The sequence below is a fragment of the Dromiciops gliroides genome, chromosome 1 (assembly GCF_019393635.1).
Source record: "Dromiciops gliroides isolate mDroGli1 chromosome 1, mDroGli1.pri, whole genome shotgun sequence".
In the NCBI taxonomy this organism is placed as follows: domain Eukaryota; kingdom Metazoa; phylum Chordata; class Mammalia; order Microbiotheria; family Microbiotheriidae; genus Dromiciops; species Dromiciops gliroides.
The window spans coordinates 718,762,259-718,784,401 of record NC_057861.1 but is presented as its reverse complement, the minus strand read 5'-3'; the positions used below and the strand labels follow the sequence as shown (position 1 = coordinate 718,784,401).

The 22,143-nt window shown below is 37.6% G+C and overlaps 1 protein-coding gene across 6 annotated transcripts in view; it reads left to right on the top strand.

The window, feature by feature from the left end:
- The window catches only part of CNTN4 (contactin 4), a 1,173,040-nt gene that overhangs the window by 566,245 nt on the left and 584,652 nt on the right, over positions 1 to 22,143 (top strand). The gene's annotated exons all lie outside the window — the stretch shown is intronic.

Below are 22,143 nucleotides of genomic sequence, written 5' to 3'. Positions count from 1 at the left end.
TCAAATCTGACATTAGACACTTGACCCTTACTAGCTGTGTGACCCTGGGCAAGTCACTTAACCCCCATTGGCCTGCAAAAAAAGAAAGAAAGAGGGAGGGAGGGAGGGAGGGAGGGAGGGAGAGAGAGAGAGAGAGAGAGAGAGAGAGAGAGAGAGAGAGAGAGAGAAAGAAAGAAAGAAAGAAAGAAAGAAAGAAAGAAAGAAAGAAAGAAAGAAAGAAAGAAAGAAAGAAAGAAATCTTCAGAAACTAGTTGCCTGGCTGCCCACTTATTGTAGATTTTGTACAAGTTGGGCCAAAAGTCATAAAGGATTTTCAATATTTAATAACTTCACATACAATACGTATAAGAAATGAAATTGCATTATGCAAGAAAAAACAAAACTCATAAGTGGTGAAAAATAAAGGAAAAAAATTTCAAAAAGTTATTAAAACATCATGACTTTTGCCCACCCTGTAGGAGGGATTGATGTTCAAGAATAATAAAATGGTTTTGAGATCCTTACTGTGGGGACCAATTTTTAATTTGGGAGTGTTAGCTAAGCAGCTCGCTGCAATATTGGGGCAAGGAAGGATACCAGCAGCCTCCCTCAGCCCAGGAATCTACTGAGAATACACAGCAGAGCTCCTATCACCTTCCAGCTTCCAGCTAGAATGGCAACTTCTCCCTGTTCGAAGAAACGCCACACAGCCCCCAACCAATTGTCTGGCCGCTCCGACAGTCACATGACTGCCCTCACTAGGCTTCCAATCATTATAATTTCGCCAGGCCCATGTAGACATCGGCGAGTGGTGATGATGTGAGGTGCCAGCACCATGGCAATGGCTACAACCAGTGGGTGGAGTACCATGCAGTTTGCGGAGTTCCAGACCAGTGCGCACTGAGGCATAAAAACCTCAAATAACAATTAATTCTTTACATTTCCAAGAACAAGATTCTGAAAATTCATTATTTTCCTTGAAATCAAGAAATAATGAAGGCACATAGGATACAGAGGAGTTTTTTAAAGTTTTTTACTTTGTAAGAAAAACAATTGCCTGGATTTCTACCTGACACCACCTGAATTGGATTGTCTGATAAAAGCAGATATATTTCACTCATAAATGTTTAGTGTAGAGGGCCAAATCCTATTGACCTAAAAAAAAAATAGACCATCTTGCTTTATCCCTAGAAAGCAGTTAAGCTCATCACATCTCTTTACACCTGAAGAGACAACCACGACTTTATCTTGTCTATTCCCACAATCATTGTTTTTAAGTCAGGGATAGCTCTTCTTAACAACTTCCATAGGTACAGTTAATGAACACTATAACGTTGAGTTCTATTTTGAAGTAAATAGAACTGGTCTCTTCCTAGTTTCTTTTGAAGCCTGTTTTTAGTACAGTTCAATTAGTGTGTGTGGAAGTACTTGACACTTTGGAGAATATAGTGTTGTCCAAATTAAAAGCACTATTATCATTAAAATAATAATTTAGGAGTAAATGTTATAGAAACTCAGTGCTGAGAGGTTTCGGCTAAATATTTGCATATCAAAGTATAACAAGAAATTTGAGAATAAAGTATAGGCAGTGCCTTGTAATTTTCTCCCATACTCAGTTGAATTTTTTGTTCTATTTTGAGTTTAGGAGGTTTTAGGAAGATCCAGTTAAAAGGATCTACAAAGTAGATAATGGCATTTTTTAAAAATTCCTGGAGATCTAGGGGTTGAGCACTCATGGTGCAAGAGTCTACTTTAATTTTAACCAGAAGTGCAAAAGCAGTATTATAACTATTCAGGGTTTTCTCTGAACTTTGAAAAATAAGAAGTGACTCCATGAAGATAATATATGATCAAATGGCTATTTCCTGGGAAGTCTTTACACTCCACTTAACCCCATCAAACAAAGTAACATTAATTGAATAGAGTGTTTCCAGATCCATTCTACCATTGTTGTATAAGAAGGGAATTTGACATAGTGAATCAATGGATTAATCAATCTGTCAGCATTAATTAAGCTTCCCCTGTCTACCAGTCACTAAGTTAGGCATTTAGAAATCAGAGATAAAAATGAAATGGTCCCTGCACTCAAGAAACTTATTGAATTAGGAGAAGTACTACTGGATAGATATAACTGTAAATCAGTTATGTGTATGTAGATAGATAGATAGATAGATGTGTGTGTATGTGTATGTGTGTGTGTGTGTGTGTGTGTGTGTGTGTGTGTATGTGGTACATATATTGTACAAAGTTATTTTCTGGGTGGAAGGGGATGAACTACAGCTGGAAAAAAAGGAATTATGGAAGACCTCTTGTAAGAGATGGTTTTGAAGGAAGCTAGGGATTCTAAATGGAGGTGAAATTCTGAAGAGCAATTTGGAACTATGCCTAAAGGGCTATAGAAAGGTGCATACCCTTTGATCCAGCAATACTACTCCTAGGTTTATATCCCAAAGGCATTCCAAAAAAGAGGAAAAGACCCATTTGTATAAAAATATTTATAGCAGCTCTTTTTGTGGTCGCTAAGAATTGGAAATCAAGTGAATGCCCATCAATTGGGGAATGACTAAAAAAAACTGGTATATGATTGTGATGGAATATTATTGTGCAATAAGAAATGACAAGCAGGATGACTTCAGAAAGGCCTGGAAAGACTTATATGAACTGATGTATATAGTGAAGTGAGCAGAACCAGGAAAACATCGTGCACAGTGACAGCAATATTGTCTGATAAAGAACTATAATAGATAACTATTCTCAACAATACAATGATCCAAGACAATCCCAAAGGATTTATGATGAAGCATAGTATCCATCTCCAGAGAAAGAACTGATATTGATTGAACAAAGACTGAGGCATGTATTTTTTCACTCTTTCATTTTTTTTTCTTTTATTCAAGTTTTCTTATACAAAATGACTAATCTGGTAAAGTTTTACATAATCTCACATATCTGATTGCTTGCTGCCTCAGGGAGTGGGAGGACAGGGAGGGAAGGAAGAATAAAATTTTGAACTTAAAACTTTAATAAAAATGTTTATTATTTTTTTTTAAATGGAGGTGAAGGAGTGTTTTCCAGGCATGGAGAACAGGCCGACTTTGGAGTTTAAAAAAAAAAAAAGCTAAAATCTGTCTGACTTCCACTTCTACTCTTTGTTCCTATTACTGCCTTTAGGATCAGAAAGTGCTTAAAGATAGCTGTTATCCCTTGGCTTTCCCAAGTCTCCTCTTCTTCAGGCTAAATATTTGTAATTTGGGGTCAGCTAGATTGATGCAGTGAATAGAGCACTGGCCTTGAAGTTGAGAGGACCTGAGTTCAAATCTCACCTCAGAAACTTACTAGCTATGTGACCCTGGGCAAGTCATTTAACCCCATTTGCCTTAAACATCCAGGACAAGATGTATATCTTGCCACTGGATCTAAATGGCTCTGCAGGAGAGAGAGGTTGGTGACCTTCCACAGCCCTCCCTCACTTAAAGTCAATTCATTATAAGTCATGGCATCACCTCCCAGATGTCATGGTCCTCTTCAAGAATGACGGACAAGGGGCAGCTAGGTGGCTGAGTGGATAAAGCAGCAGCCCTGGATTCAAGAGGACCTGAGTTCAAATTCGACCTCAAATACTTGACTCTTACTAGCTGTGTGACCCTGGGCAAGTCACTTAACCCTCATTGCCCCCCCCCAAAAAAATTCAGTGGACAAACAACAACAATAATTTGTAATTTATTTAACTGGTCCTTATATATCAACCTATCTAATCCTCTCATGATCCTAGTCATCTTTCACTAGATAAGCTTGAGTTTGTCAATATCTTTGGAAAAAAGAAAAAAGATAAAATGTGGAAATGGGAAATGTGCTATTATGTGTGAGGCAGACATTCTACTTATGTGACCCTGATCAAACCATTTAGCTCTCTCCAAGTTTTTACTCATCTATAAAATATAGACAATAATAGCAATACCTTCACAAGGTTGTAAATGGGTCAATTTAGATAATGTAGGTAAGAGCTTTGCTAACCTTTATGGCCAATATAAATGTCACTAACATCCATGAAGATTGTCTTCTTTTCCTCTATATAAATTTATAGATATTAACAATCAGAGAAGGGATAGGGAATTAGTTGACCAGCTATATAACTTGTATACTTAAGACAAATTCTTATATTGGTTATCCCATGTCAACTTCCCCTCCCCCAAACATTGCTTCCTATTCTCTGTCTTTCTTTGGCATCTGAATTATGGAATTTGTAAGAAGTTTCTTAAAATCTTCTAAAACATAAGATTGTATATTCTTGTATTGACTTTGATGATCTTATGATGCTTTTCAAACCTTGTTTCCTCCAAAACCTTATGGAAATAATATCCCTGAAGACAAAGGGCGTAAAAAAACTTCATTTTGATCACATAGGTGACTTTCATGAGACAATTAACTTTACTAGGGTTTGTGTGTGTGAGTGTGTGTTAATAGCTGTTTTTAATAGAGAATATTTTCAAAATGCTTTGCAAAGGGGGCAGCTAGGTGGCGCAGTGCATAAAGCACCAGCCCTGGATTCAGGAGGACCTGAGTTCAAATTCAGCCTCAGACACTTGACACTTATTAGCTGTGTGACCCTGGGCAAGTCACTTACCCCTCATTGCCTGGCAAAAACCAAACAAACCAAAAAAATGCTTTGCATACATTGGCCCACTTGATCTACGTAAAAATCCTGTGAAGTAGGTATGGATAATTATCATTATAGCTTTTTGTTTGTTTGTTTGTTTCTGTTTTTAGATAAAGAAAGTAATACACAGACCATGAGGTTGTTCAACCAGTTAAGGTATAAAGTGAGATTGAAACCCTCATGTGCCTGATTTCAATCCAACTACTTCATCCACTCTCCCAGCCTGGCTTTGTTTATTTTAACTTCTTGATTTATTGATGTGCCATGAGTGGAGAATTTCTAAAATATGCCATTCTCTAATTTCCAACCTGGTGTTTATTTCCCTTCAGTAACATTGCATATTATGTTGTTGCTGCTGCTGGTGACAACTCTGGGGAGAGAGACTTTGGGTAAGGAAAAAAAAAATACCCTTATCTCTGCTTGCAACATGATGACAGCTGTCATGGGAATGGGGAGAGATAAAGCGATTTTTCAGAGTCCGTCAAATGAAGGTGTATTCATTGCTCTAGCTTAATGAAAGTTGTTTCGTTGTGACATGTGTCAGAGTCTTTGGTGATGCAAGTGGGGAAGAATCTTTTCTGAAAGATTTCTGCCTCATGTCTGAATTTAAGCTGAAGGGACATGACCTTGGCATTGAATTCAACCAAAAGTCACCTCTGTAATAAAAGTGAGAGCCAGTGTGAAGAGGTATTGCTGTCTAGAAGGGGCCAGAAAATGAATGGCAGAACAGGGATTATTTCTCCAAGGGAGATTGAGCACTCAGAAGGTAGATCTTTCTTTTGGGGGGGGGGGGAAGAAGCGCTTAAATGTTGGACCCATGAACTTTATGTGAAAAGTAGAAACTGTGCTCACTTCTCAGGGTAATTTGTCTGTACTTCTCAATGAACATGATATTCCTCCCATCCCCAGTAAAATATAAGTTCTTGAGGTCAGGGGCTATTTTCCTTTTGTCATTGTATCTTCAGTGTCTAGGACCATGTCAGACACATAATCGATATTTCACAAATACTACCTTATGAGTTGTTCAACTTTTGAGTATTGGAAAATGCAGACAACTGACCACAAGTTTTCAATAGTCACCTAGATCCTATATACTTTATAGACACAACAGAGATGCCTTCTTGACATTATCTGAAATGTCCATTATAAAATACCTTGTAAACAACTAAGGAGAAAGTAAGCTCCATTGAGCTTTTTGTCAGAAAGAAAACTTTCTGCATGAAAAACATGTTCAATGGTATTCTAAATGTTTGGTAACTCCATTAGATCATTTAATTATTTAAAAAATGTGTTTCCTTACAAAAGCTTTTCATAAAATCTCAGGCAATCCAGTCCAACCCCCTCAATTTGCAAGCCCAGGGAAGTTAAATGACTTACTCAAGGACTTACAAGTAGCAAGAATAGGAGGTGGGATTTCAACTCCAGTTTCTGGATTTCAGAGCCCAGGCACACAGTTCTTTGTAATGGACTTCCCCCTTCTATAGCTAAACCAACTATCCTTTTTACTTCTGCCTATTCAAGACCAAATAGTCTCTTCTATCAACAAAGCCTTTCCTCACCTTCCACACCACAATCCCTCTGCTACATTTTTTTCTCCATCACTTCAAACCCCTAGAGATTTACAGATTTGAATCATAGACTGGCAGTGCAACCAACACTCTAAAAAGTAGTGAGAAAAAGAAGTGCTCTCCTTCTGCTTTTTAGAGAAAGATAAATGAGGGCTGCCTAAAGGGCATTTGCAAACTGGTTTAGATAGCATACAGGAACAAAAGGGGAGCCCTAATCCAATCCCAGCCCATTTTGGAGGTTTACAAATATTTGCATGGCAATGTATAGATATGCATGATTGCCTGATCACCCTCCTGCTTGCTTGCTTGCAAGAGATTTTTCAGTTTTTCCAGGATCCAGTTTCCCCACCCCCAAAAGTAGCAGACAGCTCTGCCCAAGGTGTTGCATTTGCAAAAAACAAAGGAAAGAACAATAACAACAACAACAACAACAACAACAGTCCCTACAGTCCCAATTGAGAGTCTATAACTTAGGCTGTCCACATGTTGGAATTGGATTCTGATCACATATCACTGAATATGACAATCAGTATATGAAGGCCCATTAGTAAGAAACTGAATCAATGCACTGGGGATAGGGATGTTATTCACACCTTATGCTCCTAGGACAGCACTTTAGATTGCCTTTGATTACCACTCCTGTGTATTTCATGTTTTGCAGGTATTCTTTGGGGAATGTGTTTTCTCTCTCCAACAGAAAACATGTTACAAGGTGGATATAAACACATTATCTCTGTAAAGGGGGTGGAGGGAATAGTATTAAGGCTTTTTTTTTTTTTTGTAATCTAAATAATCCTCCTGACCTGGATCATAGAAAGGTAGAGTGATTATGGTCACTATGTACAGAATATGATTTGTTTAGACTCCTTAACAAATGAAAAGATGCCTAAAAGTATCACAGTTCTCTTCTGGATGCTCATTTCATAGAATTGTGAAGCTGAAACAAGGGCATATATTTTGGGTAAGGTATAAATTGGCTCTACATTTCTAGACCATAGATTTAGAGCTGAGAGGGCTATCTAGAGGCCAACTCATCCCTGCTTGTCTCACTTTTGCAGATTAGGATCTAAGAACCCTTCAAAACTGAAGGGTCAAGTTCAAGTCCCATAGGGAATAAGTGACAGGTTAGAGACTAGTACCATAGCCTCTTGACTTTCACTTAATGGAAGTGAAGTGACTCACTAACTTAATGGAAGTGAAGGCCACAAGGGGAGGAAGTAGCAGAACTGGATGGGAAACCATGTGCTCAAGCTCTAAGACCAGTCATTTAATATCTTTGTGGAAGGAAGGAAGGAAGAAAGGAAGGAAGGAGGGAAGGAAGGAAGGAAGGAAGGAAGGAAGGAAGGAAGGAAGGAAGGAAGGAAGGAAGGAAGGAAGGAAGGAAGGAAGGAAGGAAGGAAGGAAGGAAGAAGGAATGGAGGAATGAACAAAATAAGGAAGGAAGGGGAAAAAGCATTTGGTCAGTATTGATTGCTATATAAATATAAGTTGGGTTTTGGTTTTGGTTTTGGTTTTTTTGGTGAGGCAATTGGGGTTAAGTGACTTGCCCAGGGTCACACAGCTAGTAAGTGTCAAGGGTCTGAGGCTGGATTTGAACTCAGGTCCTCCTGAATCCAGGACCGGTGCTCTATCCACTGCACCACCTAGCTGCCCCTTAAATATAAGTTTTAAATCAAATAACTCTCCTCAATGGTTTTGTCTGCATGTATAGGTAGTATATGTATGTATGTATATGGTTAAGTAAATCATAAAACTAATTCTGACAGAATTACTTGATTTTTATGTTTTATTCATTTTTGCATGGTTGAGACTCCTCTACAAATGTCCCTTATAACCAAAAGATACATTTAAAAAAACCAAATCAATATAATACCCATGTTTGACAACATATGCTGCATTCCTATACATATATTCTTGTCACCTCTCTCATGGGAAGCAGAAGGCATGCTTTACTAAGAGACCTGTGCTAACATCCTGAGTGCTGACTGGCTTGACTTTTGGAAGGACAAGATAATAAGATAATAGGCAAAACCAGTGGGATATTGGGAGAAAACCAGTGGCTTCTGTCAGCATAGATTCCTGACAGCAGCTGAGTCAATATAAGTTGGAGTATTTCTTTGTTATCCTCAGTGTGAAGGAACAGCCTCATGCAGTTGACAAATAACAGCCTTCACCAGTGAAAGGTCATAGAATGGAAAGCATCTTAGAAACCCATCAAGTCTAAACCTCCCTCCATTTTTTAGAAGAGGAAACTCACTCGGAAAGGTTAAAAAACTTGCTCAGGTCACACAATTAGTAAGTGTCTGAGTCAGGATTTTACTCTATCTTCCTGAATACAAGTCTGTTGACCTATCCACTACTCAATTCTTAATGAGCTATGGAGATAGTATGTCTTAGATTTCCCTAAGTGCCATCTAAGATTTCATCATATCTCAATAGGAGATTCAGGGGACACTCTCACCTCATTTGAAGAGAGCCTCTATAACAAACTAATTGTTCCTCTTTGAAACCTTGGTTTCCTTTAAGGTTCACATCAAGAGCTACATCCTATGGATTTCTCAGATTTTCCCCGTTATCAGGGCTTTTTCTCCATTCTCATTTAGGTTCTTAGTATAATAGATTGTGAGTCAGCAAGGAACTCAGAACCCATCTGTGTCACCTCCCATCTTTCTCCAGATGCAGAAAGTGAGTCCTGGGTAGGTTAAAAGTCTTGCCCAAGCTCACAAAAGTGTTCAGTATGATTCAAAAGGGAAATTTTGACTCATGTCCTTCCTGTGATTCCATAGTCCACATTCATTTTTAAATTCCCTTTGTATATATTTGGTATTTGCTTATCTGTGTACAACTGCATCCCACCCCCAGTAGCATACCAGAACCTTTAGTGTAGGGTCTATCTAAAAACAAAAGATGAAAGTCCACAGACTATAGGTTATATTAGCTCCTTCTATGGCAATGGGTGGGTATGTAGGAAAAATCAGTATTTCATGAACATGTAAATGATCTTTTTATCACTTGTGTCCCTGACACATAGTAGGAGTTTAAGAGATGATTGTTGAAAAACTGGAATGAAACTTATGGATTCAGGAACACCATTTTTCCATTTCAGATTATGTCATGGATTTCCACACAACCTGAGTCCATTCCATAGGCTACATAGTTGATTTGGGAATATCAGCGTCATGTCTATCCATCATCTTGATCAGTTGTCAGTCTGTTTCAGTAGAGGGAATTTCTAACCCCAGGGAATTGTCTACACCCATAAAACTAGAGGTCTGGGTCAGGTCAAAGTAATGATACCAACAGCAATAACAACACCTGTTTTGTTGTGTTGTTTGTTTTGTGTGTTGTTTTTTTCACTCCCTCCCAATAAAATATATTGTTGATGTGCTGTTCTTTCTCACTGATAAATTCTGTCCTAAGCTTATCTCCCACTGGTCAATACTTAGCCCTTAAAACTCTAGTGAGCTGCCTCTTATATATAGGCATCCTGCTGTTTGAGTTATATACCTTATATATTTGTTATTTAGAGTTGTTGGGTTTTATTTTGTTTTGTTTTTTATTTTTATTTTGGGTTTGGGTTTGGGGTTTGTTTGGTTGGTTTCTTTTTGCTCACAATCTCATAGGAGGGAGTGTGCTTCCTGTGCCTAAGGGGTAGGACCAAGGCACAGTAGATTTCACGTTTTGTAATTAGTAGGGAGTTATTCTTCTCTAAAATGAAGGAATAACAGCCAGCATGCAGTAGTGATGATTACAGTTACAGCTGCCTTAACAAAACAGTTGCCTCATTTGGGTTGCTTTCTACCTTTGTGGGTTATTTTAAATCACCGATGCTGTTTTTCTACCTTGTGATGACCTCTCATGATAATTAAGTATACTGACTAATGAAGCCTAGCCATGCAAATACTGCATATTTTATATGAAAAAAAGCTGATTATATTAAATAGTCTTAGACTGAATTTGAATGGTAACATTGATGGTGTGAGGGTGTTCTTGGGACAGAAAGGAATATTATCCCAACCCCTAAATCAACCTAGAAAAGTATGCCTTAGGAAATACGTGTCATTTTTCTTCAATATGCATCAGCCTGGAAAGGAAATGAGAATGAAGAGGAAAAGGTGGAGTTCAGTGGTGTAACGTGTCAGAGTTAGTGTTAGTAAAGCAAGTATCCAAGGTAACTAAAAAACCTAGGAAAAAAACAATAGTGGGAATGACATAGAGACTCAGGGCTGAAATCAGAATAATATGGGGAATAGTCTTGAGAGCCACAGAGAGGAATGGATTCTGTTTCATCAACATTTGCACTTTCAATGGGATTTTAGAATAGGGTGTGGTCAGGAAAAGGGGTTGTTGATCAATACTTACATATTCTATCCTGGAGTTTTGTTTATTCTTTCAGTTGTTATTGGTTTAGTTCAATTGGATAGAAGGGATTATATGATTTTCTCTTTGAAGTTTCATTAACTCTTTCAGTTCATAGGACTCTCTTGCTTTTTTTTTTTTTTTTTTTTGCAGGGCAATCGGGGTAAAAGTGACTTGCCCAGGGTCACATAGCTAGTAAATGTCAAGTGTCTGAGGCTGGATTTGAACTCAGGTACTCCTGAATCCAGAGCCAGTGCTTTATTCACTGCACCCCCAGCTGCCCCCAACTCCCTTGCTCTTAATAAAAGAAAGAAAAAGGAAATTTGTGCTCATCTTCATTTCTCTAATCAATTGCCTTTTTTTTAAACCTAGGGACCTCAAGTCCATGGCTGTCAAGTCCATGTGTTCTGGCCTTTACTGATTGATAGAATTTATGTAAAACAAAAAATGAACCATGCAATACCTTGGTTGGAATAGGGAAGTACTTTCTTACTTCTCTTTTCCCCAATTACAGAAAAGTATTTTTATATTCCTTCTTAAAAGTACCAAAACCCATTTTTGTCCTGTCTCTCATCAAACAAATTATGTATTGAGTACATAGTATATGTAAGTAAAACAGAGCCTGTGGCCTTATTGTGTAGGGATCTGCATCAATGCTGCAAATATAGAGTATGCACAAAATACTATAGGATGGATAAAGGTGAACGTAAGATATATAGATAAATTATTATAAAAACTATTAGAGGAAGAAATTACTACTGGCCTAGCTAACATTTGAAATGGAACTTTAAGAGAGAGGACTGATACAGGTAGAGTTGCAGTGTGTCAGGGATACTAAGCTTAGGAAAAAAAATTAAGTTTAGATTCAGAGGTTATAAAGTAAGGAACATGGTAGAGGAAGAACAACTTGTTTCTCTGAAGCGTAGGGTACTTTATTTCAATTCAAAAATTCATATTAAATGCCTACTAAGTATAAGTACCTTTCAAGGGAAAAGGAATAAAAAGACAATATATCTCTTGCCCATTAAGAGCTTGCCTTCTGTGGTGGGCGAAGGGCATGTGCTCATACGAGTAAATATAAAATAAAGTAATTTCTAGATGAATGATACATGTCTAATATAAAGGTCAGTTTGTTATTGTTTCTTTTACAAATGGCTAGGTTACATTAATGCAAATAATGAAACCCCCAAAGTGGTGGCATATATTTGGTTTGTGCTATTTGAAGTTATAATTATGTAAAATACAATCATTAATTTCAATTCAATAGAAATGTATAGCACAAATTCAAATAATGGGACCACTTGAGGGGATTGATTATTTGGGCTAATCAGGATCTAACTCTGGGTCAGAGATTCAGTAGGGCACGGTAGAAGGGTAGGAAAAAGTAGGAAGGGATCATTGGAGGGATGGAACTAACATGGTGGGATATGAGGTACCAGGCTGTTTGGGCAGCCTATGCATATGAATTCTGCATTTGTCAATAGATTGTCATACCCTATGTAGTAAGAATGGCAAAATTCAAGTGGATTCTCAATCTCTGAAAAAGATGTTGCAAGGTTTTGGGGTGAAGGGAAGAATTTTGATAGAGGTGCAGTGACAAAGCAGGAGTACAGTTCTTGGTGCTGCCTTCAACAATAATGATGGAGTTGGGCTGGTAAGGTAACAGGTAGTGTGTGTTTATGATTTTTCAGGTTAAGTCAACTTAACTCTGCACAGAACTCCCTTCAAAGTTGAGTAGATTAACAGGGTGGAAGGGAAGATAAAGAAAGGAGTTTTGTTTTATTTTGTTTTCTCCTGGGCTAGTGATTGGTGTGGGGTAGGAAGGAGACCAAGGAAATGGAGAGTTATCCCTTTTTAGATAAGTTGGAGCCAAAGCATAGTGGATCTTGATTTAGCAGACATAGAGCTTGATAACTGCAGGTTAATAATTAACTTCTTAATTCACACCAAGATTTTCTTTTGCTGATTTAAATATACACCTACAGATTGCTGGCTTGCCAGGAGATCACAAGTTAAAATGACTGTTGCACCTACTATGCTGTAATGTTTAGTGTTAATTCACTGGAGAAGGGATCACATGAAAATGGCTATCCTTAGCCTTGGATCATATCCTTATTTTTCTCTTCCCTTTCATTCTCCCTCACTCCCTCCAAAAAAAAAAAAAAAAGGATTAATGAAAGAAATAGGTAAGAAAGTAGATGCATCTAAAATATATCTTTCTCTATTGTAAACAAAGTTGGGAATGGCGAGGACAAGGGAATAAGCATACAGATTACTCGCTATAAGCAATTTCAATATGTAAAAAATGCAGATTTTTTAAGAATGGGATATGGGATATTAATTTTCCTTGACAAAAGAACTATTAGTTTTATTAAAAGATGAGATTTATTTAAATTCTAAAGACTCTTATTGCACTTCAAATATAATTTTGTTTATAAAATTTCAACTTAAATACAAATAGTTAAGATGACTTCCAGAATAAATTAAAGTATGCAGAATCTCTGAAATCCAAAATATGAAATCTCCAAGAGTTTGTTTCTTTCAACATATGTGTTTAAATTCATTAACCCCACCACTGCACCCCATAATATGTAGTCTAGGGAGACAACTTGAACCAATTCACATATTGGTGTCTTTGCCTAGCCTGCTCTCCCCCACCTTCATTTCTTGGTTGTTCTCCTTCACCTCTGCAGATTTCTTGAAATTCCAATCTCTGTCCAATTTTCACCATAATTGTTGTATTGCTGTGGCCTACAGGGATCTCTCCCTCCCCCCTCCTCTGCTTTTTTTCTAGAATAGTTTTTGATTCCTGTAGTTGTTTGTATTTTCTTTGTCCCTGAAAATTAACAAGTATTTACTTGGAATGTATTTTGTATTTCTTTATCTATTTACCTGGAACAGTGAAAAAAGCAATGGATTTCTAGTCAAAGGACCTGGGTTACCATCTATGTGACCTTGGGTGAGTCATTTACCATCTCTAAGTCATAGTTTCCTCACATATAGAACAAGGAGGGCTGGACCCAATAGCCTTTAAGGAGTGATCTGGCTTCAAACTCTGATTCTGTGTTCCTCTCATTTTATGCTAATTCTTCCCCATAGAATAGAAATTCTTTGAGGGTAGTCTTTTTTTTTGGAGGAGCGAAAGAGGATGTCATAGTATCCCTGTCATCTGCCATGTAATAGGCACTTAATAACTGGTGAATTAAATTGAGTACCTCAAATTAAGCCTTTTTACTAGTGCTCGAAAATACATACATAAAAAGGTGAGTACAGCCAATTGTACCAAAGGTGACTTGGTAAGTGACTATTTTCCTATGAAATCATGTTGAGCAGAGATTTTAGAAGTGCAATATTCGGATGGACTTTTGATTTCCTTTGATCATTACAAGTCCCTTGGCACCTGTGGCTTAGCCTTATTTTCACACTTGAAATCCCCCCTGAAGTATTCATTGGTTATAGAACTTGCCTTCATTTCCTGTTTTATTACCTTGAGTGTCTTTGTTACTACCTGTTTTTCTCTGGGGGAGAATCTCTGTCCTCTGTTAGTGTAATTTCTATGGTTCCTCTAGTTTCCCTTTAGTAACATGTTACCTCTTTAGAGAGCTGTGCACCTATATGCTGGGAACAGCAATGAGTGATTAAAGCACTTGCCTCTTTTGTTCAGTGACAAAAGATTTTGGCATCCTTTATGACAGTGTGATGTTGTATGGGATAAAGAGTCATCTATTAGGTGGCAAGAGACTTGGGGTCTTTTCTTTTTAACTTGTCATTAAACATACATGCAGTAGAAAGACCATTGGGCATGGAGTCAAAAGAGAGAGAAAATTTGGCTTGGAGTTCTGGCTCAGTCATTTACAAACTCAATGACCTGGGGCAAATCATTCCACTTGTCTGGGCCTCAGGTTTATCATCTATAAATTCAAGGATTTGATTACTAGATTATCTCGAAGAGTACTGCTTTATCTCTCTTCCCCCCCCCCACCAAAAAAATTTTGTGAGATATTATGATATTCGACAAAATTCTATAACTTCTTTGGACCTCAGATATCTCCTCAGCAAAATGGCTTTAGGAATATCACACTTGCCCTTGAAGGCCAGTGGCTAGCCTTGCTTTTCCCTCATCATCTTTTCCAGCTGAAAAATTTAAGTATTTATTCGAAGTTCAAAGATGGTTGTTTGGGTGTTTTTGTTTGTTTTTAATTTGGTGGGGTAGTTTGTGGCAAGAGAATGACTGTAGACATAATGCCATGTTTTCACCTTGTGACTAAAAGAAAATAAATAAAATAATTAATTGTTGGCCTCCCTGTCATTTGGATGCTCTAAACTGCTTTGTATTTGCCCTTGATTCTTGGTAAAGCAATTGCTTTCTGAGTTCAGAATTGTTTCTTTTTGCCTGCTTCCCAATCTCTCCATCTCCTGTCTCTTCTCACTTCCAGGTATCATTTTTCGATTTTTTTCTTCATTTGATCGCAGGCTTTTCTGTGCCCTTCCTAAAACAATCTCTGTACTTTCAAGTCTCAATTCCTCCTGTCTCACTTGGGCACTGCTCAAAGCTCCTCAGACCTTTATCTCAAGACATTGACCTCACCTTATCTCTTCTGAGAGTTACTTTCTATTCCCAATGCTTACAGTAATTTTATCTCTTCCCACCTCATACGTTGATTGAACTGCTTCACCTCCCCCCCCCACCTCTGTGTTCTACTCTGCTCTAAACCCTCCTTTTTAAAAAAGAGTTACTATTTTAAAGAGAAGCAATGTTTCTTTTTCATCTGACCGTAGGAGAGAAAACTAACTTATTTTTTTCTATTTTCTTTTCATGGCATTCCTATGACACATTAGTTCATTTTACATCTGATTGATGAAGTGTTTATGAATATGCCTGTCTGTGGGTTCCAACAAAATTGATTTAGATGTGCAATGGATAGAAGACTAAGCTTAGGGTTCAGAAAGAAGCCTTAGATTCAAGTATGTGGCTACAGGCAAATCATTTAACCTCCCAATGTTGCAATCAGCAGGTAAAGACTAAGTTATAGATGTTAAAGATAGTTGTAAGTTACAGATGAATAGCTGATCTAAATTGGTGGATTTTTGTGCTAATAGCTTTCCAAATTGATAAAATAATACATCTCCCTCCCCTCAAAAGTGCTTCATCAAAATACTTTTTTTTAAATGCTTAGAACTTATTAGAGAAATCTCACTCAAAGATTAATTGAAAACCATGTGATTAACCTGGTAGCCTGAATCAATCCTTTGCTTTAAAAAAAAGTAGGGGAAGGGGAAGAAAAAGAAAAGACAATCTGAAAGTGTGCCCACATTGGTACCAAGCATGAGCACCTTTTAGTATCCCCTACAGCCACTCACCCCCAAAAATGTTATTGGGACCATGATTGTAGGAGCTGCATTTGAAACTCATTTCACTAGTTACTTTTCTAAATCTGAGTGTGGCATAGATTAAGGGGTGAGGCTGTTCAGACATACTCATGCCACCATATAAGTCAAATGTCTCATATTTATCGGAGAGGAAATGTTTAAAACATGTTCTGATCTTTGAGTAAATTTCAAATCAGTAAAGTTCAGCATGGTGAAAACTTTACTCAAAAGTTTCCCCCCCACTTCGTTTTTAGGCCTTAAGCCTATGATTTTCAGCCTAACTCCTATTCATAGAGCTAAAATCATTATTAAACTTCCCTAATGACAAAAAATGTTTGGTTTTAAAAGGTAGAACCATTAAAACAACAATAAGCCTGTTGTGGTTTTTTCCTAATGATTTAGGTTAAATGTCACTATCCAATACTAAAAAAAGGAAGTTAATGTCCTCAAATACTCCAGGACTCTAATATTCTAATGGATTGGTAATCTCATTGATGTGCGTAGCACCCCTAACATAATAGATAACATACCATGAACACCTTCCCATCTTAAGTGACTCTGATGTTTGTCCTCCTATAGCTGGAAAGTAAACCAATTTAGCCAATAACCTAACAGCCTTTCTCAATTTCTCTTGACACAAAAGGCATCCAACAACTATCCACTTTTTTTCTTATGATGAAGTTGGTCAACATTATTTAGGATCTACTATGTAACAGGGACTATGCTAAGTGTCAGGATGCAAAGAAAGGCAAAACACACTGGTCTTCCTCTCAAGGAGCTGACTTGCCTTTCTTTTTCCACGATGCATTATTTGATGGTATTCTTTCCATTGCTTCTACAGCAAATTCCCAATCTGTATTGTGTTCTAGACTGTTTGCAGCTGTCATGCCTCTGTTCCTTGTCCTTTGGTTTCTCCTCAACCTCAATTCTTTTAACCCTCCAATGTCTTATAGAATAAACAAAACAAAACAACATTTGACCCTCATTTGGTTGATGAGGTCAAATCCAAGACTTACCAGTAGAAATGAAAGGAAACAAAAAACAATGCATTAACCATCATTGATTAGGTGCAAAGCATTTTGTTTGGTTGGTTGGCTTTTGCGGGGCAATGGGGGTTAAGTGACTTGCCCAGGGTCACACAGCTAATAAGTATCAAGTGTCTGAGGCCAGATTTGAACTCAGGTCCTCCTGAATCCTGGGACAGTGCTTTATCCACTGCACCACCTATCTGCCCCCTAAATATTTCCCAATTACATTTTTTTTTTTGCGGGGCAATGAGGGTTAAGTGACTTGCCCAGGGTCACACATAGTAAGTGTCAAGTGTCTGAGGTCAGATTTGAACTCAGGTCCTCCTGAATCCAGGGCTGGTGCTTTACCCACTGTACCACCTAGCTGCCAGCATTTTGTTAAGTATATGAATAATAAGACAAAAATTAAACAACTTCCATCTGCAAGGAAATTACATGCTAGAATATAAGTTCTAAATGGCTAAAAGTGAATCTTCATTTATGAAATTAAATTAATACTAATTTGCTCCCTCCCTAGTGGTAGAGAAAAAATCTTTCTATTCCTCTCATGCTAAAAGGTTACAGCATCTGCTATCCCTAAAGATAATGACTTACTCTTTTTATGTCATAAACAATTCTGCCATAATGATAGCTTGGTGTAGTTCTCATTAGGCAAATAAGGTGATTAGTGGTCATGAGTGGCAAAAGACCAAAATAAAACAGAGGAGAAAAATCACTTCCTAATTCAAACCCAGAACCATTAAAATGGGCATGTCCTAGAAACATCATCAGCATTATCCAATGACCTCAGTAGTTCCTGGCATTAGCTTTACCCTGGCCTTTATCTATAGCATGCATGCTATCTAGGTCTCTGTTTTTGCTTTCATATGGAACTGTTTTCTATACACATACGTCTTTTGGAAAACAGTTGATTTTCCTTATTCCTTCCAATTACTGTTCATCCTGGAGTACTGAAAGTGAATCTGTGTGATTAAAGGTCCTAGATCTGGTGAATTCTCCCCCAGCGTCCAACTGAAGAAGACATGTCCATTTTGTTTTTCCCTAACACACAAAGTAGGACTTGGTGTTAGACTTCAGCTCTTCACGATAAAGCCATGATGCAAAAATCAATGATTTTTCCAAGTTCGCTGACATAATTTCTTTTCTTTTCAACTGCTTAACGCAAAACAAAAACTCAAGAATGACTGTGGTATCTACACAAATCCCCAAATTAATGCCCCATCTGGGTTTCCTTAAATCAAACCTTTTGGACATTTTAAATCATTTAATATTGTGTTAACTCTGACAAAGAGAATAATAGCCTCCTCTTACAATTGGGGTATTTTCTCCAATATCTAATACTTCAAAAATGGGAAAGAGCTAGCATCCCATTGCTTTCTTTGGCATACTGCAGCCTTCTGCTGAGCACTTAGCAGCTTGCAGGCCTAGGGCTATGAGGGAATGCACAGTCATTCTTATATGTTTCTTCAAGCAGGAGTCAATAAAGAGAGAGAGTGAATGTTTCAAAACAAATACACGTCTTCCAGAGGAAATAAAAGGGGCACGACAAGAGATAATGTCTCATAATCTGCATCATCAGTGTGTGTAGCTGCAAGTACATTTTGTCCTCACTAATAGGGTACCATAAAAAGCAGGGTTCCACGGTGCTCGGCTGAGGGAGTCTACATAAATTAGTAGTCATGCAAAGGCTTCGCTTCTCTTTGGAATTTGATTTCCTTTTATGTTTGGTAATTAACTTGGGGGCATCAGGGATGGCTGCATTTGGGGATACACCAAATCATAGACGTGATTAAAATGGCTTTTCTCATACTGTTCTGTACCACACTCTTGGGTGATCAGATACCTAGCAGGCAACCATATGCCTCTGTCGACTTAATATAAATGACTATCAGTGCTTTTTTAAAAAAAAAAAATCAAAACAAAGCAAAAATTCTATTTTTCTCAAATTAAAAAAAACCCTCATGACTTAAAACTTTGTTGACATAGTTTATACTTTAATGGGGCAGCTGGGTGGCTCAGTGGATAGAGAGCTGGATCTGTAGTCAGAAAAACTTGAGTTAAAAATCCAGCTTTAGATACTTATTTGCTCTGTGATTCAGGGCAAGTCATTTAACCTCTGATGGCCTTAATCCACTAGACTAGGAAATAGCAAACCTCTTCAGGATCCTTACCTAGAAAGCCCCATAGACAGTATGGTCCATGGGGTCATGAAGAGTTGGATACAAAAGAACAACAAATATTTTGATGGATCCGTGATTTCATCACTGTGTATACTTCAGCAGATACATAATGCAATTCCTATAGTCACTGGTTAACTTATCTGGGCCTCAGTTTCTACATGTGTAAAGTGAGAGGATTGGATTGAATGTTTTCTTAGATCTCTTCTAGCTCATATTCCATGATTCTCTGTGACTTTGTCATACTCTGTGTCTGTTCCATTTTTTTCCATCCATTTTCACAAGACAATGCACCAGACTGCTTTCTCCATCCCTCTTAATATTTCAGGGGTACCTATAATACATAACATCTGTATAGCATTTTAAAGTTCTCAAAATACTTTACAATTGCTGTCTCATTTGATCCTCACAAAAACTATGTGAAGTCGGTGCTGTTATTATCCATGTTATCCTGATTAATGAGCTAAAGGCAAAAGACATCATATGATTTTTCCAGGCTCACATAGCTGATAAGTTATTGAGGTAACATTCAAACACAGGTCTTTCTGACTACGAGTCTAGCATTCTATCAGCTATGCTCTCAAGCTGTATAGTAATGAGGCTATCTATGTTCTGTCTTTCGTTCTTGTTACATACCTGGCTTATATTTTCACACATCCTTGAAAGAATTTTTCACAAAGGCTCCTCTTGTGAATAAGTCCTTGCCTAGCAATGTGGTATAGCTTTACTGCATCTTCTCAATCAGAATCATAGTGTTTCAGTGCCAGGCACTGTTCTAAGAGTTTTGCAATTACTTATATCATTTGTTCTTCACAACAACCCTGGGAGGTAGGTGCTATTATTCTGCCCATTTTATGGTTGAGGAAACTGAGGCAATCAGAAGTGAAGTGACTTGTTTAGGGTCACAGAGATAATAAGTGTCACAGGCTGTACCTGAACTCAGGTCTTCCTAATTCTAACCCCAGCTCTCTATCCACCACAAAACCAGTCCATCCAGTTACATGTCATGATTCAGAAAAGATTTTTTTTAACCACTTTGTTTCCCAAATGACTGTGACTCCAATGATAGCTTCCAAATTGTTCTGGATTTCACTAAGGATATTGTTTCATATTTTGGAGCTCAGTGTAACTGGTGAAATGTAGTCTCTCAATATTAGCACTTAGAGATTCTTTCTATCCATTGGGGAATGCTGTTTATATCACTTCATAACTTTCTGCACTTTGGGTGCTCTTAAAAATTCTTCACTGAGTACCATTCAAATCATCTTGCCTCTACCCTTTCTTCTAAAAGTATTAGTTCAGTTCCAGATGTTCTTCTGGACACTCATGAAGGGCTAGTGCCACTTTCTTATCTGTTTTTTGATGGTGGAGGGAAACCACAAATGTAGCAGTTCCATTATTATCATAGATTAAAATTGATTATTATTTAAAAATGGCTGAGGCCCTGTTACATTCTATATCTGTTTGTTTTTCTCCTGATTTCATCTAAAACTGTCCTGGAGTGACATAGTTTATCAGTATCTCTGCCGATAATTTTTGCTCTTAAGGTCTTTCCTGCTATTTTGTGTGATGCTATTTTTGAGTTGGTACTGACTTGTAGTCTTCTGTTATCCCTTTACGTGCAATTTGCAAATGACTTTTTACTCCTAAACTACCTTCTCATCTTTCTTCAGTTGGGAAGGTTTGTTAGGTAAGATGAATTCTGGTATGTTTTTATTTCTTTGTTATAGCTATGAGTTTTATAGGTTAATTTTTTTCCCCAAAGCAATGGTTAGTTGGTCAACGTTTGTTCATTCATTAAATACATATGTATTAAGTGCCTATTATGTAAAAGGTAATGTTCTAGGCACAAAAATTTCAGTTATTGAAAACAACAAAGTCCTAATGACATTCTGTATCCTGAACTCAACATACATGCAAACACATCTCCATACTGTGGTTTTACTACATCAGTCATACACCTGAAAAATTAGTATTCACTATGTTTTCCTTGGCCAGGGGTTTTCCCACAGTTTACAGTCAGCTCTTCCCTATCTCAAAAACGAGACAAAAAAAAAAAAACCTTCTTTATTCTGCCTCTTTCTATCATAACGCAATCCTATCTTTCATTGTCAACCTCCCAGAAAGTGGTCAATACTTTCAACCACTATTTCTGTACCACCTACCCAATTACCTATCTCCCCCTTATAATCTGCCTTCTGTCTGCTATTGTGATAATTCTCTCTAAAGCCATTTGTGACCTTCTTATTACCAAATTAAATGCTCTTTTTATTTTTTTCCTGTTCTCTTCTATCTGGAACTCCCTGAATGATCTGTCCCAGTGGACTACATGCTATTGCTCAATATCCTCTCTACCTTTAGCTTCTGTGAAACTAGACTCTTGTGATTCTCTCTGCTTATCCTTTGACATGAACACAGTGTCTTTTCATCACTCCTCAGGGGCGGCTAGGTGGCACAGTGCATAAAGCACCGGCCCTGGATTCAGGAGGACCTGAGTTCAAAGCTGGCCTCAGACACTTGACACTTACTAGCTGTGTGACCCTGGGCAAGTCACTTAACCTCCATTGCCCCACAAAAAAAAAAAAACCCAAAAAACAAAAATCACTCCTCATCCTCATCCCTTAACCATAGGTCTTCTCCAATATTCTCTTCTTGACCTTTTTTCTCTCTTTACCTTCTCCTTTACTGATCTTATCCAATCCTATAATTGTCACGTCCCCACAGATGACCCATAAGTAATTATTTTCAACCCCTACTTCTACTTAGAGCTTAGGTCTCTGTATGCCCTTGCTCTCCTGTCTCTGAGCCATTGATATCACCCATACCAAAAATGAATTGTATTCTGTTCTTTGTCTTTTGAACTCCTAATCCCTTCTTCCACCTCTCCATGAGGCCTTCATGATTCCTCACCCTATATAAGGAAACAATCATTATTTTTAAAAAGTTTTGACTTAATTTTTTATCTTTATGATACTTTTTGTGGGCAATGAGGGTTAAGTGACTTG